Source organism: Nannospalax galili, unplaced genomic scaffold, assembly GCF_000622305.1.
Source record: "Nannospalax galili isolate Female #2095 unplaced genomic scaffold, S.galili_v1.0 scaffold680, whole genome shotgun sequence".
NCBI classification, from domain to species: Eukaryota; Metazoa; Chordata; class Mammalia; order Rodentia; family Spalacidae; genus Nannospalax; species Nannospalax galili.
The window spans coordinates 2,456,274-2,479,068 of NW_008348218.1; positions in this window are offsets into that span (position 1 = coordinate 2,456,274).

The window sequence follows — 22,795 nt, forward strand, 5'->3', positions numbered from 1 at the left end:
ACTCATTCTTTTATAGAGATGAGAGGAAAAATGAATAAAGAAATACATCAGCTTAAGAAGGGATACTTACTGTCAGGTACCAATCGAGACCATGTTAGGTGACAGGAATTTAATGGTAAGCATTACTACAAGTATTTATGAAGCATTTGCTTTCTAGGAGGGAAAGTTGATTAGTAAACATGAATTTACATAGACTGTGACACATAGTCTGGTGAAGGTGAACACAGGGTAGCATGCCAGTTTACATGAAGTTCTGGAAATGGAAAGTCAAGAAGAAGTTTCTTGGAGGAAGTAACCAGAGTGAAGTCAAAACTAACTTGGTGATGGTGGGAAATGGGATTCTCAACAGAAGGAAGGGCAGCTCAGAAGCTTGGCAGACAGAGGTCAGAGCGACAGAGTATCGGGTATGGCTGGTCATAGAATGAGAAGCAATCACAGAAGGGCCAAGGTATAAAAGCACATACCAAATCAGCAAGAACAAGGCCACATTTGGGAGCTGGCATTCTATGCCTATGCAGAGATACAATCCTTATTCTGAGTATAGGGAGGAAATATCCTGCCTCCAGGGCCCACCACATTCAGGACCTCTGTGACGATGTTTTGTAAGAAGTAGGGAATTAATGAATGTGTTTGCTTGAAAAGACCTACAAGACAAATAACATTTTGCCAGAGGAAACCTCATAGAAGGAAAGGTTTTACAAACTAGTTGTTTACTTCTGCATTATTGAACAGAAGGGACTACCCTTATTTTCTAAAGCTAGCCTAGGAAGTTAATGATATTTCCATCTACATTTTCATATACAAAATATACAGTGCAAACATCCCATAGGAAAAGCACAAATCAACATAAACTAACAAGCATAAGGATTTTTCCTAGCACAAAGAACCCCAGAAAACCATGTCTCCATTTTAGGGTAAAGGGAAGTGCAGGCCTCATTTGGATTTTATGAGCACTGCTTATACAATGTACAAAAATGTACAAAGTCAAATCTTCTCACCCCTGGTTACCTGGCTCTTTCTAAAGAGCCATCCTGCTCTGAAAGCATTTTTTTCACTTAAGAGTTTGTTTCTATAACACACCTTAGAATAAATCTAAGCAAGCAATGAATTTGATGAGTAAATCTAGCCAAGCAGAAGGTTGAATTAACCTTTAAACCATCTAATTTGTCCTTGTCATTGATCAAAATTACTTATACTGCAAACACTGCAAGAAAAGGCTGCTTAAGGGTAGTTAAAACTGCTTGACTAGCATTTGGATATAAAGTAAAAAGTTATGACTGCCTCTCAAGAAAGACGATAAAACTTTATATCATACAAAATATAAATCAATATCAATTTGATAAAAGGAAGCCTGTGTGCGTGTATATGACTGTGTAAGCAGGGATGCAGATGTGCAGACATGTCCACAGGCACACACTCAGGACGACAAGCAGGGACACAGCTGTGCAGACATGTCCACAGGCGCGCACTCAGGACGACAAGCAGGGACACAGATGTGCAGACATGTCCACTGGTGCACACTCAGGATGACAGTCAGGGTCACAGATGTGCAGACATGTCCACAGGCACACACTCAGGATGACACGTTAGCAACACTGGCCTAGAAGCAGAGCAGGAGCAGTTTCCTCTGGGATTTGGAAACTCCCTCCCTCTTAATTCTCCAGAATATCTTAGTTTTTAATGGCACAATGAGAATTGTATACCATATTTCAGACCTTTGTAACAAATGAGCAAACAGGACATTGCTCTGCTTTACAAACAACAACAGCATCTTGTGGTAGTTCTGGGACTTGGCTTTTGATTGGTTATTGCTAGACCAGGCCATCACATACCCTCCTTGTCACTACTGCTGCTGAGACTCAGACTGAAGCAAAAGACCTGTGCAGTATAAATTTGATATGTTCTTTCAAGAGGCTGAGACAATTTTGCATTTTTAGAAGGCTTATCATTTATAATGCACCTAATTTTTACTTAGAAATCAAGGAATGAGGGATGGTGAGATGGCTCAGCAGGTAAAGGCACTTGCTGCATAAGCCTGTGGACTTTTTCAGTTGAAGAGACAAAGGAGACAAAGGAGAAAACAAACTCCACACAGTTGTCCTCTGACCTTCACCCTTCTCATACAAATAATACATTTTGAAAGAAATGCAAGGGAGTAGCGCATTGAAGCCACTTTGAAATAGTGAAGATGTAGTGTTAGATGCTAGAGAGGGAGGAGGCTCGGGTCACAAGAAGTGAAACCAGAACCAGTGCTCCCTAATTGCATCTCCAGCATCTACACCAACATTAACTATAAGAGGGAAATGGTTGTGATTTTTAAAAAAAAAAGATTTATTTTATATCTACTACATGTATGCCTGGGTCTCACAGAGGCCTGAAAAAGGTTTTGGATTCACTGCATCTGGAGTTAAAGGCAGTTATGAGCTGCCTTAGGGTGCTGGGAACTGAACCCAGGTTCTCTGCAAGAACAGCCAGTGGTCTTAATTGCTAAGCTATGTCACCAGTCCTAAAAATAAAAATATTGGTGCTGGAGTGCAGAGTTTCTTAAGTTATGTCAGTATAGTCTAATAAAACCATATAATTTACCAAAACCAAAAAAGAACTCTCAATGGGTTAGTGTATCATTTAAACAAATGATTAGAGATTGCTCACCACAGAAATACACTGCTAGCAGTTGAGCGTGACGTTCACGTTCTCTCCTGCTAATGGAGGAAAACTGGCACCACAGGCCACTGATGCCGAGCAGTCACATGAACTTCACAGTGGCTTCACATACACTTTATTGGCATGTTTCTTAAATTTTCTTTTCCATGCAGACTACCATAAGTATCTATGTTAACCTTCAACGAACTGGTTAAGAATATCTTCCCCTTGGCAGAAAGTCACAGAGTGAATATAAGGCTAACCTCCTACCTGCATCGTGATCTGGAAGGCTACATTTAAACCTCAGTAACTACAGTCCACATATAACTCAGTATTGCCCCAGGACAAATCTGTAACACATTTGAAGTTGTCCAACTTAGTACAAGTGGGGTTGATTTTTCTATGAAACTAAGAAAAATATTTGGAACCCTACTTCAACTTTTTAAAGAGTTGGGCAGACACCCAGGAAGAGGAGGCAAGAAGAGAAGCTGCAGACCCTGTGCTGGACGCAAGTGGCTTTGGCCTTTCCTTTTTGCTGGATCACCAAAGACCTTGGAAAGGCAATATCGTGTGTGGACCGGGAGCCAAGCACTGAGTGTCATGATGTGAGTGTGACGGCCAATCCTGGGTGTCAACTGGACTGGATCTGGGATTAACCTAAATGAGAGAGAGGTCTTCTTGATTGGATCATTTGAAGCTGGAAGACACACCCTAAATCCGGGTGTTACCTTCTGAAGGCAGCCTGTTTTTAATGGGCCTTGGCAGAAGGGAGCTCTTGCTTTTGCTGTTGCCTTCTCTCTCACTGGTGAGTTCGTCTTGCTGTTATGAACAACTTCTTCATATTCCAACATAGACTGAAGGCTAGCAGATCTCCAGGAATCCTTCAGGCCTTCAGTGCCAGATTGGGACTGGTGAGACATCCAGCCTCTTGGACTGAGCACCTACCGGATTCTCAGCCTCTCTAGTGTGGTGCAGCCATTGTTGGATTATTTGGACTCTATCCTGTGAGCCAATCTAATAAATCCCTACATATACATGCATATATATGTATATTCATATATATTCATTCATATATGTATAATATATATATGCATTCATTTTATTAGTTCTGTTTCTTTGGAGATCCCTGACTAATACATGTGAGATTCTTGGACACAAAGAAAAACCTGTTCATCACAAAGATCCTCTTCACTTCTGCAACATGCAAATCACTTCTTCCAGTTCCTGCTTAGGACTGTCTGGGTGTTTCCCATGCCACAGAGAAGATTCAGCTTTCATTGTGTCCCACAGGGCCCACCTTACTTACCCTGACTTCTGCTGGAATGGACTTAGGGGTTTTTAACTTTTAGCTCATTTTCTCCCCTCAAGGCTGTGAACTTGCATTTCCCTAGCTCGCACAACCTTCCTCCAGGTCTTTACTGGCTCCTTCCTGCATGTTCCAGGTCAGCTCTTTCAGTAAAATCTTCCCCAAACTAGCAAGCAGTTTATGACATATCAACATAATATCCTTTTGTTGGTAGTACGGAGCTTGCTAGCTTGCTTCCTTTTTGAGTTCTCTCCTCCACTAAAATGTTTACTCCTCGAAAACAGGAATCTCTTATGTCTTGTTCATCACTGTATCTCTGCCCACAAACAAAGTCTAGCACATGATAGAATTCCAAAAAAATCTTTATTGAATGAATGAATGAATGAATGAATGAGTAATAAATGGCACAATCTTCTCCCATGAGGACCTCAGACTCTGTTAATTAGAGTAGAGGAAGGTGCTGGCAATGAGTTCCATCTAGGGAGCTGGGGGCTTTAGGAAGACCATGCAGAGTGCAGTGTGCCTGAGCTATATCCTGATGACTAGAATTAGTTATGTGAATTGAGGTGTTCCAGGCAGAGGAAATATCATGAACTAGGAGCTGAACAATGAAAAGACAAAGACCATTGGGTATCTAAGAGAGAAACTTTCAGTTGGAAGGCTGAATGATTTACAGGACTGAAGTGCCTAAAATAATTATCATTTACTTTGACTTCAGAGCTCACTCTTTTTTAAAAAAATTTATTCTCACAGTATCTATAGATAACGTAGTGTATGGCTTCATTCTGATATTGGCAAGTTATATTTCTTGTCCATAGTCTCAAAGAACCAACCTTTGGTCATCATTTTGCTTTGTGTTTTTTTTATATTTCTTTGCCCAGATCTTTATTTCCTTTCTTCTTTATATGTTCAAGTGTTTTGCCTGCATATCTACATGTGCACCATATGCATATTGTGCTCACAGAGGCCAGAAAAGGGCATCAGATCCCCTAGAACTGGAGTTGCAGACAGTTGCCAGCCATCATGTGGGTGTTGGGAACACAAACCTGGGTCCTCTGCAGGAGCAGCCAGAGCTCAGAGCTCATTCTTTTTATCTTAGTAGTTCTTTTTTTCTACTGCTGTTCATGGGCTTTTATTGAATGGATTCTATGAAACTCAAGTCCAAGACATTGCTGAGGCAACGCAGTATGCTACATGATTAGTGTGCAGCGTCTATGCTGATATGTTTCTCTGCATGGTTATGTTTTGCCCATCAAGGTCTAGCCTGATGAACCAGAATTCCCTCAGAAATGAGGTGGGCATCTACTTTGGCCAGATTTTTCCCTGTGTATGTTGTGGGATTGATGCTCTCTTTAGTGGGATTCATGCCTACACAGATACGAAGCTGGAAAGCAACATGATTCAACACTCTGCCTTTTCTGTACCCTACACAGCTGTCCAACATTTTAGAGCGAATTGGCATGTGAATAGGATACATCAGATAAAACTTTTGTTGAAACAAGTTCTCTCTTCTGTACATTCCATCCAGAACAACAAAACCCAAAAGTCAGCTCGTCATATATCATCTAGAATTATTCACAAAATGTTTGCCTTGTTTGAGGGCATTAGCAACAAGCTCCTTGTCCTTGCTTCCCTCCTCCTATTCTTTTCATTCATGAAAATGATGATTCACCAGAGTGCCTTCCGGAGAGCGGGGCAGTGGCTGCTTCTGAGGCAGCCCACCTCTGCTGCTCATGTGGGAAAAAGCCCTGCAGTGAATCAAGCTCATTGAGTAAAATGAGGGGAAAATATTTGTCTGGCAAGCCAACACGCCTCTCTCTGTACTTGTCCAGACAGAACTGGGGTGGACTTAACATTTTTTTCCTTTTTGTCAGAAATGCGTGTATAACATTGCATATTTTCACAAGAGTGTCCCCTAAATGTGCATTTTCGAACTTCAATGGTCAGTGTCATCAAAGTTGGAACCAACACACAGAGTGGGTTGATAATGTATTCCAAACTTAGCAAAAGTCTAATAGTTCTCTCAGAATTTCCGTGTAAGGCCTGATGAGCTTCAAATAGTTGGGAAGGGTACTTTTCAAAAATGATAGTGACTACAAAGGCAAGGTCCTGAGTTGGATCACCAGCACCAAAAACAACCAAGCAAAGAAACATGTAAAGTAAAAGGCAGCAGCCAAGAAGGTAGCCATCAGTAATAGAAGCTTATGGAGCACAAGATACAGCAACCAAATCATAACTGTAATTACTGAAATGTGATGGACAGAGATGCCCACAGGCCACCGAGAAAGAAACAACACCTGGGCACACTCACTGGGACACTGGAGCAGTGTATATTGCAGATTGTGGCTCCTATTGTGTTCATCATTCTCCTTCAATGGGACAACACAACTCAAAGGACTTCAGTTTTCTTCCCTTTTATATTCTCCTTCATTCCATGTCCATGGGAGAAAGGCATGTGTATGAGCCCTTCATTTCTAATGACCAGGGACACATTTTTGAGTTGCCCTCACTAAAGGTCATAGTCAAAAGTGACAGTGTAGGGGCTGGGGAGATGGTTCAGAGATTGGGAGCACTGGCTGCTCTTGCAGAGGACCCAAGTTCAGTTTGCAGCACCCACATAGCAGCTAACACCCATCTGTAACTCCAGTTCCAGGGGATCTGATGTCTTCTTCTAGCTCCTGTGGGCATAGCATGACACAAATGCACTTACATACATTCAGGGAAAACACTCATATACATAAAAATAGTGACAGGGTACATGAAGCCATAAGACACGAGCAAAGAGTCAGGTGGAAGAGGGAACCAGCCCAAGGCAGAACTTTGATGCACTTGTTGGCTTTAGAGTTGAAAAAGAGCCAGTTAAAGTGCTGAGTTGTGAGAAAAATATGGTGTCCTTGTATTTAAGGGAAAGAGGAGCTACAAAGACATAACAATGAGTAAACCAAAGGGGTTGGGATCCGAGAATGTCTGAATAATCAATATCTGGCAGAGGAGAGGATGAGATAGTGTCTCAGATGGAACATGTTTGGGAGACAACAGTCAGTAAATTCAGATATATGAAAGAGCATAGTTAAACAACGTGAAGCAGTCCATGCAGATGCCTAATAAAGGAGCTGGCATGGCAAAAGTCTACTGAATATTTAAAATCACCGTTACCACAAGTACATTAGAGTTAGAAAGTACATGATTAGACTTTATTGCTAGCTATTAAGGTGGATGAAATGTAAGCAGTAGCCATCAGGTTTCCTGTTTAGAAATGCCCATTGGCAAAAATTAACCCTACGTCGAAAGCAGGGAAACTGACAAACCCGAGGGGGAATGGGACTTGGTGCTGCTGTCTGAAACCTCAGTGGAGCACCCGGTTTCCAGAACCGTTTACAGAAGAGCCTGACCCTGTGCTTTCCGGTTTGGTCAGCTGAGTGGTGCTGATGACCTTCTTTGTCTATGGAAGTATTGGGGGCTAAGGCAGGTTTACAGTAAGTCTCAGAAGATGATTGCAACTTGTGCTAACAGTTTCTCATATTCAGAGGTACAGCTGTAGGCAGAGAGATGCTGAGAGAGTCCTTGGATACCAGGGCCAGACAGGGGACATGATGCTGGCTATTCTATACACCTGTGTGTGCATTCAGCTGCCAAAGAAGTCACTGGATACTTAGACCCATCTAGACAGGACTTTTGGACTCACCTGTTCAAACATCCTTATTTCTCCTGTAAGAAAACAACAACACAGACAAAGGTGATGACAGGGCCATCTTCAAACATCAGGAAACAGCAAGGCTAGCTTGGGTCATGGTCGGCCCAGCATTTGAAATCACTTGATTTTAAGTTTTAAATCGCAGATCTGCAAGCCAGACATGAGAACCACAAAGGAAGAATGACTCCAGCGGATGGGAGAGGTGTGGCTGAGTGCATTCTCTTTGCTGACTAACTTGCACCTTCTGAGTATACATTCCAGAAAATGCCCCAGGCCCTGGATTTTCAGGTACAACACCCTCTTCCCATTTTGAATTGGCTACAAATGATCTTTAGATTTGAATCAAGGAGTGGTTATTTTTCTAATAGGCAGACAGAGCCTGCTGGTTTTTCTCTCTAGAATAAAGAGGGTCTCTGTTAGCCACTCTTTCCATGGTTTCCTTTCACCAAGATTGATCAATAGATTCCGTAAGGGAAAGTTGACCACTCACAGGGAGTTTAAGATGGTTTGAAAGAAATGCAACAGAGACCTTGGGTAGTTCCATGATTTAGTCAATCCTCCCTCAAGTATTATGACATCGGCCTGACCTCTTTAGCTGGGAAATGAGACTCATGTTTTTTAATCTCCTAATAATGGTCCCTTATTAAAACCTGGTAGGGATTAAAATTTCAATTAAATATAAGTCCTAAATGACTAAGAATACTGTAGGAGTCGTCTTAATAAGGCCCCAGCCCAGGAAATCACTGACTTGGTTCTTAGATCAACGGCAGACTTTAGAGAAGCATCTTTAAATAGTTAATTAGTTAACTAATATTTGACCTTAGACAAATATTCCTGTCCTTACACTAGAAGCAACCTGAGGCCTCCTTTGCCCAGCACTACCAAAAGGACCCTTCTCCCACCTCTTAACTCAGCGTTAAAATCCAAAGCCAATGTTTTCCAGAGGCAGAGATTCAAAATCAATGGAAAAGCAGGAAAAAAATAAGTCATTTGCAGTCATAACTCTTCAATAAGCTACAGCAACATTTCCCCTTTCTCTGCTGTCCAGGCTTAACACAAAGCCCTGGGCCCTTTATTTCAGTGGAGCCCGCATGGGAAGGGCAATAGAGACCAGCTGGAAGCCCACTGTAATGACCCCAACTCAAGAAGGGAGCTCTGATTTAATTAAGGAGCCAGTTTCCTTAGAGTCCATTTGAATGCAACCAAGCACTAACATTCTTTCCTAGGCCACAAGTCATTCACTGCTGTTTTTTTCAGAGATTTTGACACAGGGTAGAGTAGATACAGAAAGAAACTGGCCTCGTATTTCCTTCTGCTGGTTTAATGCACCTTTTCCAGGAAAGAATGACATTTGAGTCATCGCCAGTGATTCTGCAACCAGCACATGTTCATTATGGACATTTTCAAAATGAACTGGGAAGCAAACGGTGAAAGGAAAACATCCTGTTTTTAAACTTACTCTAAGGAGGAATTAAGGGCCATTTTATTTATATGTGCTAAACACAGGCACTGGGGTTACATGATCCAACTTCATTTCTAGAAAAACACTCAAGCAATTTCTACTGTGTTCTACAACGGAAAGAAAAGTTCAGAGAAGTAAAATAATTGGCCAAACATCACACAGACACCAGGACTAGAATGATCATAGATTTCCTCACTTTTTTTTAACCTTGCAGTACATGTTTGTTTATCCATCACACTTTACCAACACAAAGCCCACACATGGAGCATGACACTTGGAAGGAGCCATATTCACTAGCCATAAAACAAGAAACAAAAACAGCTTAAGATTTCCAGGACCAAAGTTTGTCAAGAAACACTGTTGCGGTACACTACTGTAATCTCAGGACTGGGAGGAGAAGACAGAAGCAGGAGGATGGCCCATGGCCTGGTCTACATAGTAAGACCCAGTGAGTTCCAAGCCAAACACAGCTCCATAGCAAGACAAGGTCCCATATAAAAAAATCATCAAATTTGAAGAAGAAAAGAAAGGTACCCATGCATTTAATGCTACCTTTGTGTGTGTCTAATGTTGTTTTTATCATTTTATGACTGACTTTATGCATAGTGCTCACCTTATAATGGTTTATGAGTACTTATTAAAAATTGTGCTGAAAGATAAATCAAAACTAAAATGAAGAACACAAAAAACTCCAAAGTTATCTTGAGGCACAAATACTACAGTTGTTTAGTGGAACATCTGTTTTACAATTACCTTGTCTGCAAAGGCACCGGCAATAAATTCTGTTGTTAAAGAATGTCTTAAGCCCTGCCCTTAGTATCTGCTTCTGAAAACATGCCTAACCACTTAACTGCAGAAGGAATTTAGTGGTCTTAGGACACATAAGTAATCAGGTACACTGTAATTTAAATCCATCAGTGATGTGGCTGCTAAGAAATTATGCTGGGACACCTACAGGAAGACTGTAAGGAGCTGTGGGATGGTACCAGAACTTCAAAGCACGAGCTTGTCTGGGTCTACTGGTATAAGTAAACTTTTTGTGATTTCTCCCCTTGAGTGTCTTAGACTCCTTTGTATATGGTAGTTTCCGTACCTCAGTTTCCCATAACAAATTGAAACATTGGAACAAAGTTTGTCTTAGTGTCTTAACTGGATGTGCCTGTAGTCTCCTTGGCTACTGGGAGGCACAAGCAGGAAGGTGACTTTAGCTGAAGCATTCTAGGTCAGTATACAGTGAGATGCTGTCTTCAAGAAAGAGCAACAACAACAAAAAATAGGTGGCTCCCGAAAAGGGTACCTGTGTGACAATCCGTCAGTCCCATTTTATTTGAATAATAAGCAGCATGATTTCAAACCAGGGTGGCAAAGTGACAGATGAACTGCTTTGGGGAGTTTATCCTAATGCCCTCCTGGTAACTAAGAGCAGTGGAGGGAATTCTTTCTCAATTAGCTTCTATTTCTTCAGCACTAGAAACTTTTGAGAGTAACAGAGTAATCATAATTAAAATTTTATAATTTTTGGAAGAATTTACTGACTATCATTCTGATTTCATTTTATTGGAGAACTTACTATACTTTTATATAAAACTATGTTCAGCCAGGCATGGTCACGCATGCCTTTAATCCCAGCACTCAGGGGCAGAGGTAGGCAGAACTCTTTGAGTTTAAAGCCAGCTTGGTCTCCATAGTGAATCCAGGCCAGCTGGGGCTACACTGAGACCCTGTCTCATAAAGACCAAAAAAATGAAAAAAAAAAACAAACAAACTATGCTCAAATCACTTCTGAATTATGAAATATGAGTTTATTCATTAAGTAGAACATTCTTCATAAAATTAATCTGAATGTTAAGATAATATGAATAATTATTCAAATACTTCAATAAGTATTTTAGGATATATCTTTCTTTAACATGTCATAAGCATTTTTCTAAAGAATTCCTAAACATATAAAGACAAATAGTTAATCCAGACAACTAGAAGACAGGCAGGAGACTCTACCAGTTCAGTATGAGTCTGGTCTACATAGTCAGACCTAATCTCAATAAAATATGTGTAAATTATCTATATTCTTCCTAAAAGTTATGGCCAAGACACGAACTTGTTGACAGTATTAGGTGACTTTTGGATCACAGATGTTCAGCCCACATCATGGACTTGCAGTTCTTCAAAAGTGAAGTTCCCACAAGTGTGTTACTTTGCAGTTTCTTCTAATCAGGAAGAATGTGTTAATAGTTACAGTATACAGAAAGTGCCACTTTCTAAGTTTATCTTTTATATAAAACCATTTGCTCAGAGTTCATCTCCCATCTGTGTGAACTAAAGTATGAATCAAAGAACAACTGTGCAGGGCTAGAGATATGGTTCAGCGGTTAAGAGCACTGACTGCTTTTACAGGGGACCTGGGTCTGATTCCCAGCACCCATATGTCAGCTGAAAACCTTCCATAACTCCAGTTCCCGGAGATCCAGTGCCTTCTTCTGATCTCCATAGGCACTGCATGACACACATGCACTTAGACACATGCAGGCAATATACCCATACACATAAAATAAAAATAATAAAATATTGTTTAAAAAGTACAACTGTGCAATTTTCTTGTGACTCAGAAGTAACATACACTGACTGTCAGCCCGCAAATAACCAGTGACTTATTAGCCTAAAGGAACTTGCATCTAAAGCCTGATATGTGTCCCCCGGGTGTCTGACTCCAGCTACTTAAATCCAAAGCTATAACAAAATGACTCTTTTCAGAAAACTACAACAGTTATTCCTGACAACTTAATGACATTCTTTAATCATTGATTGTAGCCACCATTCTGTTCCTACTGGAACAATGTTTAGCTTTAGCAGCCCATAATTTCATTTTTTACATGTCCCCTAGGTTTATATTTCCCTGCATTATTTATTTATTCTGCAGTGCAGGGTTTCTTTAGGGATATTTATGAATAGAAGCTCTAAGTTTTGGGTGATATTTTAAAGATTAATCTGTTTTCCCGACAGATGCACTCATAGCAAAATCCAGAATTAATCTCGGTTCTCTTGATGAAATAAGGTAGTTATAAATTTTGGCTATAATAACTGTGTGAGAATCAGCTCAGTCTTATTATTTTACTTATTTTTATCTGTCATATTACTTTCCTAATCTTACTGAAAACTGTTAAAACTTAAAGAATTCTATCCCATTGAATTGTGCTCTCCTTGGCTACTCGGGAAAGCACAGGAGGATGACATTAGCTCGAGAGTTCTAGGTCAGCATGGGCAACACAGTGAGATGCTGTCTCCAAAAGAGAACAACAAAAAAATAAGTGGCCATGTGTTCCATTGTATTTTTTTTCAGCTTGCTAAATTGCTCCCCAAGACTGATGCTCGCTTTGAGACCTTGGTCACCGGGTCTTGAGCAAAATCTTGGTGGAGAGGGGATGGGTAGGATTATGAGGTGGATTAGGTACACTCCTGTGATAGAGTCTCTCTAAGTTAGCTGGTGCTGATTTTGTTTGATTGGTTGTATTTTCTCCCTTGTTCAAGATGATTCAGCCTGTGTCTTGCTCACCATCCAACTACCGAATGGCAACTGCCTCAGGAAGCTAAGTTATTATGTTTTTTCCTTTCTCTGATGCCGCTACAGTATCATATCTTGCTCATCAATTATTCCACCATGTTGACTTTTCAAATAAGACAGACTGGGGGGGGCGGGTAACTTTCAAGAGTGTGTATTTACTCCATTTATTGAAAATGAATTTGATTTGAATCTTATTTTTCGAGTTTATTTATCCATGGATGTCAAATTTATCTTCAGTTTTGAATACCACCTAAGATCTATTTACATGGAAGACAAATATGTATGAAAAGAAAATATAATATTGCAAGTAATCAGTGCATCACTTCTTAAAATGTTAAGTTCTCTGGCAGTTTTAACTGTGGTGTCTTAATGCTGTTGTATCATTGAAATGATATCATGCCTATTTCACAGATTAGATAAGTGTGTCTTAGAAGAAGAAAGTTTTTGCCAGGTTGGTCAAAGGGGAGGAGGAGATAAGCTCACAAACAAACTTTCTGTCTCTCCAGTCAATTGTGATAGGTTTGATTAAGTACCAATTTAACTTCAAGTTAAAAACCATTTGCTCAATAGATTTTCCAAATTGCAGTGTTTTCTGGCTTCATTTAATGCCAGGGTAATTTTAGGGAATAGCAGTATGTAAATTAGCAAATGAATAATAATTGCAGAAATAACTACATGTGGAAACACCAATTAGTCAATAAATCTGCTTAATTACTCTTAATAGTTTCTTTTGCTTTTAAAAATCCTGTTGAGCACTTCAATGCTATTGGATATGCATTGCATATTTTAAAATATTTTACTTAAATAATGTCTTCATGTATAAATTAAGGGTCCTAATCATTTAAATCACAAACACATGCTTTTTTCTTTGCAAGCTAATAATGTCACGTGACTAAGCCCACATGGAGTCAGAGCTACCCATTTTCTAGACCCTGCCCTGTAAGGTATTTTTGCAGCCCTGACATCAGATTGGTTGGGTTTGCATAGTTATTTCCTCTGTCCGCACTATCCAGTGGAACCTGATTTGCTGTGGTCTTGGTTCCTCTCTTCAGTCTTAGAACAAAGAGGAGTCACATAGTGGCTCCCACCACAAGATCACAACCTAGCTTTACTCCCGTTTGTTGCTGGCTGTACTCAGGTAAAGTAGATAAACAGCCCTGGGCAAAACTTCTTCCTGAGAAATGCATCCTTCACGCTTGAAAACCCTGGGAAGGGTCCAAAGAAAACACCAACTAAAGGGCAAGCCGTTGGGTACTCAGCCAAGTATTTTCATTTTACCCCAATACCTTGTTGCTGCTTATTCCCGGCATTCTGACTTAGATAACCGATGACACATGATCCCTGCGTGCCATGCCCAACCTCTGGCCAAAATAAAAGACCTTGATAACCCTATTGTAGAATATAAATTATCATAAAAGATAAGAAAGGACAGCAGGCAAATTCCATTTGTGGCATTGCTTAGACCTGAAGTGACAGTCTTCATTACTGGCAAGCTATGTCAGCAGCTTACTCAGTAGATCATCATGAATTGCCTTGGTTTTCTTGGGATGTTATAAAAACAAATACAGGAATATTAAAATTAACTTTGGATTAATACAAGACAGAAGAACACAAACATGGAATACTGTAAGTGTGTATTTAAAGTGGCCATAAGAAATAAATCTAGAAGAAAATGCTTCAAAGCTTTTGGTTTTAGATGACAGTAATTTGAATTTCATATTTTTTCCCTTTGGTACTTTCCAATGTTGCATACTAAACATGTATATGCTTCACAGTGAGAAATAAAAAAACCAAAGAGCCCCCCAAATAGGAATGTGGGCACTTCTCAAGGAAGTTCTCTGTAATTTTTTTCTAAGTTTTTTTTATTTTTTTTTAATGTGTATAGTTGTTTTACCTGCATTTATGTAAGTGCACCACATATGCGTAATGCCAGCAGAGGCCAGAAGAGGGCATCAGCTTCCATGTAACTTGATTATGGATGCGTGTTAGCTAACATGGGTGCGGGGAACCTAACTAGGTCCTTTGGAAGAGCAGAAAATACTCATGTGTATTTCTTCTTTAGTCTCCTCTATTCTATTATTTCCTTTTGTACAATAATATCAGTATGCAAGTGCCCATTTCTGCAGATAGAGATACAAGATTTCAATGTGTTGTGCTCCTGTTTGCAACCTTTCAACAACAATACTCTTCAACCAGGAAATACGCACATGGTTTGTCCAGGATCTCCTTAAGGCAATGGCAGCATACACTGAATTCTACTTGCATTTTGTCCAATGATAAAATTGTTCATGCCATCTCAATTTGAATATGTATGTATGGCAGTGGAAGCTGGTTAAGGGTTATTTTCACAAGAGAAAACCATCAACTGTTTTTTAATCCTTTTCAATTGTTTCACCTCATTGTAGATAAAAGGTCCAGAATGCACAGATTACATCAAAATGTGTAAAAAGCAGAGTCTGGAGAGGTGGCTCAGCAGTCAAGAGCACTGGCTGCTCTTGCTGAAAACCCAGGTTTCCTTTTCAGTACCCGAGGGAGTGAACAACCATAACTCCAGTTCCAGGGACTCTCATACCCTCTTCTGGCCTTTGAGGGCACTGCATGTCATTGGTGCACTTACATGGAGACAAAACACTCATGCACATAAAAATAAAAAATAAAAAATAAATGCAAAGATCAGGACTTACGTGAATTGTATCAGAAATACTCCAGAAGGAAGTAAAATTCTATATAGAGTGTCAGGGCTTCTCAGTTATCAAGCAGGATGTTTTAGGAGCAAGAGATGATTCCCAAATCCTTATATTAAGAGCAAGGACTAGAAACTATTTGCAAAGCAGTTCTTCTTGTGAACTTCATGTTCAGCCCTTATCAGCGCTTCTTCAAGCACTTGCACAGCCCCTACCCCACACCCTCTTGTGCTGTTATTTACCACGGAGCAAAATTTAGATCTGCTGAAAAACTTTGTCTTTAATCTGACATCATATTCATCAGAAATTTTCATATTTAAAGAAAATCCATTGCATGATTTGGAAAAATAATACAAGTAATCTGCACACTCATCAAGTTTAACCGTAATTGTTGAAAATTTCACCTTCAATGAGTAATTGTACTATTTCTAAAATGATAATATTGGACACCCCTCAGCCCCCAAAACAAAGTAAAGGCAAAGCCACATTTTAAATGGCTTCAGAACATTTGGGAACTAAAATGATACCTAACAGTAACTGCAACAAAGAGAAGATTATGAGTCTCCCATTGTCTCAGAATTATTCATTTATCTTACAAATATTAATGCTTTTAGTGTTTGAGATACACAGTTTGAAGCATGGTATGACTTCAAACATAAGTGCGGTCTTCAGCTCCTGTAGTTCTTGTTTGGGGAACAAACAAAGGTCCAAAAAATAAAAATAAAAACTGCTTAGTGCCATTTATTATTAGTGTGACCACTCTGGGAAGGGGGGAATTAAGAATCTCCAAAGAAGGAGGATTTGTAAATGGTGCAAGCCTTCCCAGACCCTCTCCTGTAGGCAAAACACTTATACACTAAATAAACAAACAAATAAATAATATATAAAAATACTTGTAAAACTTTAAAATATCAATTTTAAACTAAAAATGGATGAACTGAATGAGCAATTTATTTGCTTATATAAATTATAACCAGACTCTTCTAAATACGTAAGATTGACAGCTGTTTATAATATTTTCTGACCAGCCAGAAAATACTAGTTTAGACTCTTCATATAACACTAAGTAAAATTCCTCTTCCTAGTACTCAAAAAGTGATGTCATCAAAATTAAGAATAAGTTTGGGTTATTTCAAAATCATTATATCAGGAATATCTTTTAACTGCTATGATGCATTATCTTAAATGTGGCTTAAAACAATAGAAACTTATTCTTTCAAAAGTCTGAAATCAGCTGAGCTTGGTGGTGCACACTTTAATCCCAAAACTCAGGAGGCCAAGGCTGATGGATGACTGTAAGATTGAGGAATCCCTTCTCACTTCCTCCAGCTTCTGGACATTGTTGGCTTTTGCTCTGCCTGCTCATCTTAAAATTGCTTTCTCTATGTGTCTATCTGAAAACGCTCAGCTCCTTCACAGAAAACATGTGATTTCATTTGCCACATTGGTTGGCAAGATAAGCTAAGTGCTAAGCTCCGCCTCTCTAGATCCTCAGTTACCGCCATCTTTCACACAAGAAGTAATACTCATAGATTCTAGGGATTTGACATGAATATCTACAGAAGGTCATTTCTGGCCCTCTTATACTTCTTTATTTCATTGATCCTGAGTATTTCTGGTGTAACTCTACAATTCGATTTAGTTTGTAAGTAGCTCTCTCCTAATGGTCCTGATTCTCTGGAGAACTCTGAAGGACATAAATATCCTTTCAAGCTGTCACCCCAAAACAAGCAGAGTTTCAAGAGGGATTCATAATTTAATTATAACTCAATATAATATCCATAAAAGTAAAGTGGATGGGAAGATTTAAATACACACAAAATAATAGTTTGCAATAAATGCAGCAATTGCTATGACAATAGCCAATTGATATGACAAGATGGAGATCTGTGGCTTCTGTGAACGACTGTATCAGTCATATACAGATTCACTACCTTGGAGATGTGTGATGGTTAAACTTGATTATCCATTTGATTGGATGGAGATGTCTAAAGGAGAAAAGCACCCCCAGAGTCTGTCTGTGGGCATTTCTAGAGACAGAGAAGGAGGGCTCTGATTTAATCCATAAATGGATTCAAAATTTGGACAAACTTTTAGGAGATGGTGAAACTGCAGAAGGTGGAGCCTAACTGGGAGAAATAGGTCACAGCAAGGCATTTCCTTCAGAGCTGCATCCTGCCCTGATTCCCTCAGGGTATTCCCTCTCTTTGCTTCTGTGCCACCAGAGGTAAAGAACCACTCTACCACCTTCTCTGTCCTCCCCGATGTTCTGCCCACATGCACAGGATCAACTCGCTATGGACTGAACCTTCTGAAACTGAACCGAAATCGATATGCTCTTTCAGTTGATTCTGTCAGGCATATGGTCACTGTCATGACAAACTCAAGACCATGTGGCCTGTGACAATGCTTCATTTGCACACTGACTGGCAGAGTGCTCATAATCCTGCACATTGGCAGTCAGGGCCATTTGTTAGAACCCAGGGCTCACATCAGAAAGGAGCTACTTCCATTCTAAAAATATCTCTACAAGCCTAGAGAATGAGCCCAAGAAGCACAGGAAACACAACTCCAATCATGTACCATTCGTATCGATGACTCCTCGAGGGATGGCATCTTAGAATTAGGAAGAAAAATATGTACAACAAAGCTGTGCTGGATAGCTTTAGTGTCAACTTGACACACCTGGGTTGAGGGAGCCTCAAATGGGGAATTTCCTCTATTGGACTGGCCTGTGGCCATGTCTGAGGGGCATCTTGATGAGTGACGTGGGAGGGCCGAGTCCACTGTGGGTGGTGCCACCCCTGGGCAGGTGGGCCTGTGTAGCATAAGAAAGCAGGCTGAGCAGGGGCCAGGGGAGCAAGCCAGTTCATGGCCTGTGGTTCAGCTCTTGCCTCTAGGGTCCTGCCCTGAGTTCCTACCATGGGCTCCCTAAGTGATGAACTGTGACCCAGGAGATGTAAGATAAATAAACCCTTTCCTCCCCAAGTAGGTATTGGTCAGAGTGTTTTGTCACAGCAATGGAGAAACAAACTAGGACAAAAGCCTATAGTAAAAAATAAAGAATTAAAGAACCTGTGTAGTTGACATTTTATACACTTTTAATTGGTTAAAGTAACAATGAATTCAAATTTTAATTCTAATTTATGGATTTGAATAAATGCTTTAGATTTATAATTTCAAGTAAAATCTCACTAAGATTAGACACAAGTTTAGGACTTTTAGAGAACTAAATAACTATATATTATGCTGGTAAATATTTAATAGATAAGTCATCAAAATATTGGTGAGTATTTCACTTATTAAGCTAAGCAAGTAAAAGTACTTAAAAGGAATTATGATGTATTAAATTTATAAATAAAGCTTTAAGTGCTTGAAATGCTTAACCACGTCTGAATGAGATGAAATCATTCATTAAAGTTCCCTTAAGAGTTAGCTTAAAACTTGCTAGACTTGTAAATAGGTCAGTAAGATTTGTAACTTGAACTTAGATTTTTATCTACAGTTATGATTTTGGCACTGCAACCTCAATAGTATGCAATGAAGTTTTAAAATGAACATAGCCTCTGATTAGCCTGTTCTAGGCATGTATGTTGCCCTTATGGCTGGAGAGATGGTTCAGTGGTTAAGAGTGCTTCCTGCTCTTCCAGAGGACCCTGGGTTTCCAGCATCCAAATCAGGATGCTCACAGCCACTTGTGATTCCAGCTCCAGATCCACTTTTGACCTCTGTGGGCACCTATGTATATACATACGTAGCACAAGCACTGGTGTGTGTGCACACACACCTAAACATAAAAGGGAATCTTTAAAAAAGCATTACCCATATTTATTCCTGCTTCACTTTGTCCTCACTACGTGTCTATCCCAAAGTGCCTCTGCACTTTCTAATGGTGCCTTGCATTTGTCACATTGATAATTCAGGACCAGCTTCTCTTCTGAAGACCCTAATTTAACCTCACCTGTTACCACCGGCCTATTTATTACTTTTGTAGTTCTGGGGATGATTGAAGGGTATTTTAGGGCTTGGTAAATATGAATCCTATTTCTGAGGAACTGTGGAAATAAGCAAGGTTCTTCATACCTGTGACTGTAACTGTGGACTTGGAGAGAAGTCTGCTAATCTTTTCCATCCTAGAGTTTGACACATAGTCATTTAAATGTCCATTAATGAGTCAGGGAAGAGAAGCAGAGAAACAGCTCAGAAGGCAGAGGTCCCTGAATTTGCTGTCTAGACCCACATGATGGAAGGAGAGAACGAAGGTCCACATGTTGACCCCTGACCTACACACACGCACATGCACACACACACACATACACACACACATAAATATAATAACTTTCATATGGTAACTTTCAAAAACGAGGTATAGAAAATTCCTAAGGCCGTTGATGGATAAGAAACCACCAAGATGGGGGTGCCAAAGTAGATCAGTGTTAGATCACTTACACAGCATTATGACACCTTGTAATCCATCCCCCACAAGAGAAAAATCAACCTTAAAAAGTAGCAAATTTGAGGGCTGGAGAGATGGCTCAGCAGTTAAGAACACTGACTGTTCTTGCAGAAGCCCCGGGTTCAAATCCCAGCACCCACATGGCAGCTAAAAACTGTTCGTAACTCCAGTTCCAGGGCATCCGACAGCTTCTTTTCTGTCATCCGTGGGCATTGTACAATGTGGGTGCGCTTACCTACATGCAGGCATAACCTCGTACACATAAAATAAAAATAATAAATATTTTTTTAAAGTAGCAAATTTTTTATTATTTATGATTTTAGAGAATTAAAGTTATATAATCTGGATCTTCTATTTATAATTATGAGAAATCTAGCAATTTCCAATTATATTTCTACTGGTGAGACAATTCTCATGATCACAGAAAGAGTGATCTATCACTTGTTATTGAGGTGTTTGTGAAGAAGTAAATAAAAGCTATAAAAAGAAAGCAGAGTGGCCCTGGCCCTTTAATGTTCAGCACCTTTTGTTTTGTTTTGATTTTGTTTTTTTCCGGGTGTTTATAGGCCAGCTGACCTCTGCTTTTTCTATATTTTCCCTTTCACACGTGGAAAAGTCAAGTGAAAATAAAGATTCTTGGATTTCAGCTGCTATGCAGTGGCCTGAGGACAGCAGAAGTCTAGAGAAGTAGCCTTACCCAGGGGTTACCACATAAGGCTTTTCCTCCGGCCTCATCTTAAAGAAGAAAAGAATTTAGTCAAGATACACGCACAGCTCAGGATTTTATTTAGTAAAACACAAGCAAAGCAAGCAAGCATCCCAAAGAGGGTAGAATGCAGAAGAGGTTTTGCAGCAGTACAGTGGGTTCTGCATCATGGCTCTTTAAGTTTTATTTCTTTTTAAATTATTGCTATTGTTATTTAATTATTTATGTGTACTCATGCGTACAGGTGCATAATAGTGCTTTGTGGAGGTCAGAGGGAACTTTGTGGGAGTCCATTTTCTCCTCCTACTTATGAGTTCCAGGGATTGAACTCAGGTCCTCTGGCTCAGTGGCAGGTGTCTTTACCTACTGAGCTGTGCCTTAGAACTGTGTAATGAATACTTATGACACATATGGCCTACTTATGGGGTAAGGTGATGCTTTTTCCCTTCCTCTCAAACTATAGAGACCAGATTACCCTTTTAGAGTATTTCTTCTCATGATTCTATAGAAAAGTCCATGATGGGCTGTGTCAAATAGTAATGTGAGTGATACTATAATAATTCGGTGTCTTTTGAAGATCAGTCCTTTGTTATCATGTATATACTTCAACTACAAGAGTGCCTGCTGCCTTACTTTCCTATATAATGGGAAGAACCTAACTGAAATTTCAAAGATATTTAGCCTCAAAACAGCACTGTGATCATCAGGAAATATAACTATCAAGATACAGTTGCAGTTTCCTTGGTTACCTCATATCGAACCCAGCAGGTAGCAGTGTTAAGATTGGGTGTGAGTAGAAAGATATGACACAGTTACTTGTTTGAATGCAAAAGAATTATGAAAACTGAAATTAGACTCTTGCAAAAGGCATGGAAATCTCAATACAAATTGCATAAGGAAACAAAACAATGAAATTTTATGACCAAAATTTTAAAAACTCTTCTCTTGGTAGCACTGTGGATTGAAACCAGGTCTATGTGCATGCCAGGCAAATGGTTTACCATTGATCTACATCTTTAGGAAAGAATATCCTTTTGAAGTTTAAGCATAAGTAATTTTCTACTGTAGGAATTATGACATAATATGGACATACTCTGGACAAATAACTTTTCATTAACTTTACAAACAAAATGCTAATTTTGTCTTAGCTTGTTCATAAAGTAAATAAACCTACTAGGCCTTGAGCTCCTCTTGTAACCCAAAGCATAGAGCTTTAATTGCTCATGACCCTTCTATACCCTTGGCCCCAAAACAATGTATGAATGGGTGTCTGGATGCTTTGAATCTCTAAGAAAGCAAACAACTCAGGATATTCATTGGAAACAATGAAGATATGTGGATTATCATCCCATTTCTTTTGGCAACAGTAATTAGAATTAAATTCACAGTATCTGTTTGTGACTTTGGGTGCGATGGGGTCAGAGGGACATAACCCTCAGGTAAGGGTCTGACTTCTACTTCCAGTTTCATGCTGGATATGAAGGAATAGGATCTCAGCAGTTCAGGTCTGCTCTTGGCTTAAAATGGAGGCTAAGAGTCAGGCTGTTTTTATTCAGGCAGCATAACTGTAATGAGACATCATTTAGTAACTGTCAAGTTCTACAAATTTGTTATATTTCCTAAGATGCAATATAAAAAATATTTAGTCATGATAATCTTGATGCTTTTTACTTGTTCATTAACAAAACTGTGTCTAAAACACACACACATATGTTTTCTCTAAAACATTTTATACATGTGAATATGATATTAAATGAAACAATTCTGAGAAGTAAAGCACCTATTGAAAATAAAAACATTTGCATGGAATGTGTTGCTATGCTACTCACAAAATAATTTAATAATTAAGCACTTTTTATCAGTAGTATTAGCAATTTTCTCTAGGAAAAGAGAAAAGTCATATGGGTTTATGAATAATATCTATCTTCTTTCAGTCTGCATATTTACCTTGGCCTAGACTAAATGATCATTGATAATCAGCTACTCAATGTTGCCTATATTGACTTAAATTGGCCACACGTTTTTGTTTATTCATTTGGTTTGTTTGTTTTTTGAACTAGGGTCTTTCTAAGTGGCCTACATTGTCTTGGACTCAACATCTTCCTACTTTAGTCTTCCAAGTTCTATGATCATAAGTGTGTACCAACATGCTTCAAATTATATTTTTTAGGTGATTTTCATGGACCAATTGGTAAATATATACTACAAGTATATATTCTAAAAATATATAGTAAAAATATATATTATATCCATTTATTGAAAGTATAGCTAATTTTGATCAGATT